Below are 8,551 nucleotides of genomic sequence, written 5' to 3'. Positions count from 1 at the left end.
CAAACAGAACAAAAAGAAAAGGATTCTTGAAACATAGAGCTTAACCAAATAGGACAAGAGTTTTACTATTTAAGGAGCAAATCCTCTTGTATTTCTAGGGTCACAACGGTGGGCAAATAGATTATGATAGAAAGACTAAAAATTCTCTGGTAGTTGGGAAGCCAGCAGGAATTAAAGTCTGAACTTACAGAAGATGAGTTATGTGAGAACAGAAGAAAGAATGAGGATACTAAACTGAATTTTTCAGCTGTTTTTACTAGACAGCTGCTATTCTTTCAGCTAGTTGAGCCGTGAAGTGCTCTGCCTGGTAGGTGTTGAGGTGTTGAACCACAGAACTCAGCATGTGTCCAGGTGCTTGCCAAGTTTCTCAGGAGGCAATTTTGCAATAAGGTCTGAAACAATGCTTCAATGCCACTGTTGTCCAAACCAGCAGGTTTAAAGTACTGATGTTGATCAGCTTTGGTTTAGCATGAAGTTATATATTTAATGTGTAGAATTCGACATGTAGCAGCAAAAGGGAGAGGCTGGAAGAAAGTATGTCCAGGGACTGACAGAATGTGCTGAAGCAAAAGCATGTTCATTTTCCTGATCCTTTTTATCTCCTTTGGATACTTTTAGGACTCAGCATCTCTGCTTCTGGAGTTAGGCAGTGGGCTGTGGGTCAGGCCAGGAAGGAATGGGGCAGAGGAAATCAGGTATGGGGCCAAGTGGATGAATGTGTGCAGAAGCAGAAGACTGGGATAAGGAAGAACGACAAAGATTAGCATCTGCAGCCTGGTAGAAATAAAGTTGTTAATGTGGCTCTTAATTGCAAGTGCTAATAAATTTTTAAAGCTTTTCATATTCAATTAATAATTGCACTCTCTGAATGCAATTAACAACCTGATTTTCAAAACAGTTTGCATATGTCTACACTATACTGGAGTGACTACAGTACAGGCTTACCCTTTTTTCGTCTTTATTTGAGAAATATCTGAAAGATTTCGGAAAAAAAACCCCCACCTTACTACAAAAAAGAACAAGGAATCCTCTCTTCCTCAAAAGCCAAGCAGGTTCTTCAGTAAAGTTTCAAAATTTCTAATCAGAAAACTAATAAGGAGAGATTTTTCTATCCTCATACCATTGTCTACCAGTTTTCATCAGGTTCAAGGGTCTCAAGGCCAGCTAAATTACCAAACTGTTGACATAATCATCAAAGATCTTCTTTAGGCATGTGAGCAGCTTGGCTGATGAGCTGTCTGCCAATAAAATAGGCTGTGTTTGAAATGTAGCTGAACTAAGATTGCATCAGGCCATTTGCACCTGCATTTGTCATAAAACCCTGTTGTTGGTGATTTCTATACTGAATTCAGTATTTGCATCTAAATTAAGATTTTTATCCCAAATATAACATTGTTGAAAAGTATCAAAATGTAAATTACATCTTTAAAACCTGCTTTCTACTACCTTTAAATAGCTTTTTTTGGGTAGTATTATGCAAACTTGCCTCTAACTGTATATAGATCTTGCCTCAAGCTCTGTATGGATGAGGTACAAAAGAACATAATTCTTTCTTGTTTGATAAACAGGTAAATAAAGGAAATTATTTCTGTAAGAAGAATGAGGCATAAATGTCTTAAACAGAGATAGAAAACTGCACAGAGCAAAGTTTCACTGTGCTTTTTAAACACTCCGGTCTAAAAGGAAGCTGTGGATTGTAATACGATTGCTGTGCCCACATCCTGGTTTTTAGACTTCTTCCTAAACACCAGTGACTGGCACCCCCCTGAGAAAGGATATTTGTCTGTAACCCTAATCTAACCGGTTAAGGGGTTATTATGTTCTTCTGCATGTATGAAATGTATTGTGGTATCAGACTTTGGCCTTACTACTTAATTAAATTGATTTTTTCACTTGCTTTAAACACGATCTGTTACAAAAGAAAATATACAACGCTTTAACACTCCTGAAGTTTCCCTAAACCTGTCAAGTTAGTGCCACATTAATAGTTCTTTTTTTCTGGTTTTCGTTTTTCTTTTCACCTCTCTTTTCCCCCCTGTTTGTGTTGTGTGTGTCCACCCCGCCCCCCCCTTTTTTTTTTTCTTCTTTTCTGCTTCTCGTTACCTGTTCTTGACTTGCCGACCTGCCGAGGTAACGAAACATCAGACGGCTTGTCTATCTGTCCATAAGCCGCGATGTCCAGGACTTATTTTCTCAGGATTTGCCATCTTTTACTCTCAGATATTTCTTTTATGTTCACGCCTACGTTTCCACGGGCCGGTAATACACGGCACAGAAATTACACAAACCCTTTAAACCCGGCGTACGTTACGTCCCAGCGTTGCAATCACGCCAACAGTCCTTACCAGCTACCCAGCCTCGAATCCAACCTCCCGCCCCCGCTCCCCGCTCCCCGCTCCCCCCAAGGCGTTTCTAGGCGCGTCTTTTCAAACAGGGAGTCGTACTGCGCGCCGTTGCCGGGAAACAGACCCACGGCGCGCCGGAGGAAGAGCGGGGGCGAGGCAGCCCCGCCCCCCACGGACCGCCGCGGCTCCCTTCCAATCGCTCTCTCTCTCCGAGCTGGGAGGGAGCAGTGGTGGCGCATCTTCCCTCGCTGACTGGTCGCGAGCCGCAGCGCGTCACCAGGAGGCGGGGAGCACCCAGATTGGCTGGGAAGGAGGGGGAGCTTGGCGCTGATTGGTCTGCGCCGGTCACGTGGTGCTGGTGGGGCCGAGACGCCCGCGGTGGCGGAGGGGCTCGGCCTGTCAAGGTAAGTAGGTACCGGGCGCGCCGCCGCCGCTGGCGCCCGCGCCCTGGGAGCGGCGCTCGGGCTGGGGGGAGGCCGCCCCCCCGCCTTGCCGTGTCCTGCCGGCCCGCCCAGCGGGCAGCCGGGGAGCGGGGCGGGTAGGCCCCGCGCGGGGATTTACCTGCGGGCGGGGCGGGGCGGGCACCGGCGCCGCTCGCTCTGTTCTCTGAGGGGGCGGGAGCGGCGTCGGCGTCCGGTCGCCTCCCTCGACGGTGGCCCAAGGAGACGTCGGAAGCGCCTCTCGCCCGGCGGCGGCTCCGCCCCGGCGGGGCAGGCAGCGCGGCGGGTGCGGGTCCCCGCCCCCGGGGCTGCCGGCGGGCTGGGGGCGCGGGGCCCTGCGCGGGGTCGGGCGGGCCTGCGGGGTCCGGGCCGGGGGACGAAGGGAGGGAAAGAACTGACTCGGTCCGGTTCCCGCGGCGCCTGTCCCCGCCAGTGCCCGGCGTGTCTGTTCCCCTCCTGTGCTCCCCGTGCGCCGCGGCACTCTGGCCGGGCGGCGACTGCTCCCAGTAACGGGAGGACGCGCCAGGCGCCCCTTGAAACTTTGCTTCCCCCCCCCCCCCCCCCCCCCCCCCCCGTAAAAGCAACATCCCGGTTCCCACCCCCCCCAACAACGCTGTGCAACTGAGCGACTTTTTAAACTCGGGCAAGATTTAGAGCTTGCGTGGATAGAGCCTCCTTTGTGCCCCTACTCTGGCTTTTTTCATGTGCGTTTTTATGCTTTGTGGGTTTGGGATCTGGAGGGGTCCTAAATGCTCACATGTTTGAGAGCATTGCTCACAATACTCACATTGAGAATGAAGTATATGGGAGGGCATTAAACATCCCTTTTCATGTTGAAGTATGTTTCTCTTTCTTTTGAACTTGCATGAGCATACACCCTTGGAAGTGACACATCCTGTGTGAGTACCGAGGGTTTTGTTATGCTTTTAAATAAGGCAACTCCTCTTCTGTTTGCAAGAAAGCAGCAGTGCTTTCCGGGGAATTGATATAACTTTTCGCTGCTTTGTAACAAACCTGCGCAAGGTTGGTGACTGTGATGCTCTGCTGTATTTCAGTGCAGCTTCTTTTAACAAGTTGCAATGTAAGAAAAACCTGGGCAACATCTGAAACTTTTTGACCAGAAGAATTTACTGGGTATTATTTTCAGTTAATGGTACCTACTGAAAAATACATAGTAAAGAGATCACTGTTACAGTTTACTACATACATGTCTTGAGGAAGACTCAAGGAGGTGGGATGTCCATACTTCTAGTCCTCTCCCAGTCAAAGCAAATGTCCATACTTCTAATCCTCAGAGGAAATTGCAAATGATGGACATATATTAGGTTGAGTTACAGTCATGATTCTTGTTGGTGACAAGTGTACGTTCTCTCCTTTTATAAATTCCTTTTTAGTGTGTCGAAATGAATTGTTAGTACTGTTACAACTTTAAAGTATATACATGTGGAATATTAATCCCAGAAGAGTCGAACTTTGGGGGTATTTATTTGAAGGATATGATCAAGTCTTGTATGTACAAGGTTGCTTTTTTGCCCGAGCAAAAGCTCTCTTTGCCGTCACCAAGATCCTTTCCTGATTTGCTACTACTGTAACTTCAGGTTGCATCTAAATCTTTCAAAGGCAAGTTCCTCTTCAGTCGCTATTTGGGTTGCTGGTATGTAAGGTGATCATGTGGAAATCATTCGGAGGAGACACTTGAAAGTAAGGACAGTGGCAGGAGGATTTTAAAGTGGAGTGATACAAAGGAAGATAAGACATGTCTTCCTCAAGAGAGAGGTAACGTGCTTCGCTGGAGTAAGGAAATTTAACACGCGGAAGCAAGACTCAGCTACGCGGGGCTGCGCTGCGGTTAGGTCACGTAGGGTGTGTTTCCACACTTAAAAATGTCCAGGGTTCGGTTTGGTTCTTCGTGCAACGGAGAGGAGAGGTGCTTCGGCGGTACGGGGCAGGTTTGGACCGGCCGCGAGTCTGGGGCAGGCGCCGGGCGGCCTGTTCCGGTTCGGAGCGCGGACCCTCGGTGCCGCCCGGCTGGCGCGGGGCGCGGGCTGCGCCTCCCCGCGCTCGGGAGCGGCGGGGTGAAGGAAGGTAGGCTGCCATGTCAGCCTGGAGGCGGAGGGGGCTGGCGGCCGGCCCGCAGCTGCTCCATACAAGGAGACGGGCTAGCTGCATGAGGTCATCACTTCGCAGGGAGGAGTTTTTTTGCAGTGTGTGGGAAGTGGGTCTAGGAAAAGGAAAGGGGATTCTTTGGCTTGGGATGGGGGGGGGGGGAGGAGAAGCGGCAGGAGGAGAGAGGAAAGCCCAAGTTCGTTCCAGCAGGAAGTAAACTGTATATATACTCCTATCTTAAGAAACTGTCCACTTACTACTGCCTTAATTATAGTATTGATGTATTTGCCTTATAAAAATGGATTTTGAAAACTTAGTGGAGGGGTTTGTTATGCAGTAGAGATAATCTTGGAGTATTCACCATTTTTTTTAGGGAGTTAAAGGGTTTAAAATACTGTGCGTGTAAATATGCAGCAAGTTTCTGCTGTATAACACTTGCTCTAGCTAACTGTAGCATTTCTTTGGAAACGTTTATTTTGGAAACTTTTCTTTAGTAGTGAATCGGTGGAATTTGTAGCTTTGTTTCCAGGGTTTTAGAGAAGATAGTTACCTTACTTTTTACGAGCTGTGTGTATAGTCACGTACAGTGCATAGTAAGTTTTGGAAATGGTTCTTAAAAAGCAGCAAGGGTGCTTCTAAAATGGCTTGTGTTCTCTCTTTTTTGTTTTTGGGTTTGTTTTTTTTTTTTTTTTTTTTTTCCCTCTTAGGACAACTTCATGGGATGGAGGATTTTGATTCCTGTCATCTTGTAGCATGAAATAATATTTGAAAGCATGCCTGTAATCTTTTCTAATTCCTCTTGCAAGTTTAAATGCAGAGTTCAGGTTGATTTTGAGTGTAATAAGTGTGAAGTAATAGGGATTTTTTTCAGTCCTATGTGTTTCACTGATGATGATAAAAACAGATTCCCAATAAATTAATGCTGTTATTAATCTGAGTGAATTGTACTTCGTAACATCATTCTGCTTTGGACCTCAGGCTACCATTTGCTCTATATTCACCAACTTCCTTTGCTTTGCTACCTTTCCTTTACCAGAGGTGAAATCCTAGATGGTTTAACCACATACAATTTCAAACTTTCCCACATCTGAGCTGGTTACTAACCTGCTCATGACACACAGATGAGTGTTGTCGCAGTGTGTAGAGACAACTCTCCATACTCATAACTGTACTGTGGTTCAGTGACTGTTTTCTGACCAGTTGTACAGGTTTGTCAGAATTCCTGATCTTCGAAATGCATTAGTCAGCTTGTTAGAACACAGGTCTGGCTGCTTAGTCTTGCCTATGTTGTGAACTTGCATTTTGAGCAGTGAGGGTATTTCGTTAAGCTTTCTGATATGAGTGCTCTTATTTTCTGCAGAGGGGAGAGTTACTACTCGGGCTGAATGTTGCCCTTACTTTGTTGATAGGGTGAACATGGAGTAACAGCAGTAGTTGCATACTGTGAGATGTTTCTGTGATGTAGCTCTCTGTTAAGATGATCACATGAAACTTTCAACCTTTAAGGGAGAAATAAAAACATTGTATCTGTACTCTTAATCTGTCCTTTAGGTATGCTTTACAATATTGCTTGCACAATACTGCAGTCATTTGAAACCTTGTATTATTAAGTGCTAGTAATGAAAATACTTAATGAATAGCTACTTAATAGTTTATCATGTATTAGGCATTTTTCTGCCATATAGAAATACCATTTTCTATGTGGTATTCAGATCTTGGTCTGAAGACAGGGTCCTTTCTCAAGCTGTCTTGTAATTGTCATCATTTGATCTTAAGAGTTTTTCAACCTTTTTTTTTCACATTATTGTTTTGGAAGTGATTTATTTTAACACGAGGAGCTGAGTTATTAAGAAATTAAGCTTAAGTATCAAAGTAAATTACCATAATTAAGACCTAATGAAAAATCAGTTACCTTTTAAGTAGGTTCAACCTATGAAAAGTTTGTGAATTGTTGCATATTATGTAAGCAGTCTTTGCCAGAAGCAGAAATAGAACTCAGAATAGTGTTAAAGTGCATCAATCACGAGCCCTTTGTTCCCTGAAATTGCCTGTTTAGAAACTGGGAGACATACAATTACAGCAATGAGCATGATGAAGTTGTGAAGATGAGCCCATCTGACAGAATGCTGAATCATCCCTAGAGCACTCCATCCTCTGTAATAAATGAGTCAGGCATTTATGGAGAAAAGCACTGTGATATTAATTACATGATCATGTAATGCATATTCCAAAGTGAGTGGCATTCAGGTTTTCATCCTCAGTTTGTGAATCTCTTAATTTTAGTACTTGATTTGTCATCTTTGCTGCTTTTCTCCAGCTCTGTTTGTGTCTAACTTTTTGCTTTAGAAAAATTGGAAAATCTTACTCCATAAATTGACAGCGTATTGTAACTTAGATGGTTCATCATCACATTTATAATGTTTGCTATTTGAGCTGAGAATGGCAGTAATAAGTTGTTTTTCTCAGTACAAAACAGACTGGAGTGGGAAAGGGCATAGATTTAACGGTTAATTAATAAAGGGAGGAATAATTCTATTGAAAATTCGGTGCTGTAATGCTCAGACAATTAACTTATTATTAATGGCTTAACTGGTGGATCTTGTTAGCTGCTCAGCTAGTAAATCACAAAATTCACCCTTGGCGAACCTGTAAGCAAGTAAGAGTAGGGTCTTAGGATAAACATTAATCTTTGAATACCTAATACTTGTCCTATCTGCTATTAAATTGTGTAAATTTTTTAAAGTCTATTTATTGTAGTGTGCTGCCACTGTGTCTGTTAAAATACAGCTTTTGTGAATTACGCTAAAGCTTTCTTTAATGTTTTGGGTTTCTCTCAGATAGCATCTCACTTCCTAGTTGTGGCTTCTGCTTTGAAATGTTCATGAATGTAAAATAGTACCCCACAGTATTTGTACCCCAAGTAAGTTTCAGGAGTTCCAGATAAGGGGTACAGTCAGGTGAAGTGGCTAAGTTTTAAAAATGACAGCTTAAACACTGTAAATAGCTGCATTTTAAAACAATTGTGCTATCCCTTCAGCAAAATGTTGCGAGAATTGCTTTTGTAGGCAATTTTAGGCAAAATCGTACAACTTTGGAGCACCTTTTTGCTGATTAAAAAATATAAAGCATGGAATCAGAAAAACACAGGGTTGTTTATTGTTGATATATTTGTTTTATATTATTGCTGTGAATGGTGTGTTTTTTCCTAAAGAGAATATCTTTTCCATAATATGGTTATTTATCAGTTCAGCAGGTGTGATAACTGAAGTTTGCCTGATAAAAGGAAGTGCCTGATTCGCCAAACACAGAAAAATGTGTTAGCAGTTGAAGTGCACAGCTGAAAAAGCAAAGAACTGTAAAGAGTTAAAGGTCTATTACAAAGATGGAGGAAAGCCTTTTAATACCCAGTCCAGCCTTTTTGGTTAGGTGAATGTTGAAACTGGAGTGGGATATCTCTCATCAGCGAATGTGTTAAGTAAATCTGAAGCTATTATTTTAACAACTTTGGTTGGCACCTAGATCATGTAATTTATCTAAATGATTCTTTTTGATCTGAGGAGGCAATTACTCACATCCTTACTGAGGTCAAAATCTCAGTTTGATTCAATCCTTGTCTTCCTCCATGGCCTCTTAGTTTTCCATGCTGCATGCTTTCTAACT

This window comes from Leptosomus discolor, chromosome Z (genome assembly GCF_034619465.1).
Source record: "Leptosomus discolor isolate bLepDis1 chromosome Z, bLepDis1.hap2, whole genome shotgun sequence".
In the NCBI taxonomy this organism is placed as follows: domain Eukaryota; kingdom Metazoa; phylum Chordata; class Aves; order Leptosomiformes; family Leptosomidae; genus Leptosomus; species Leptosomus discolor.
The sequence above is the reverse complement of the archived record's forward strand: the minus strand, read 5'-3'. Positions refer to the sequence as shown.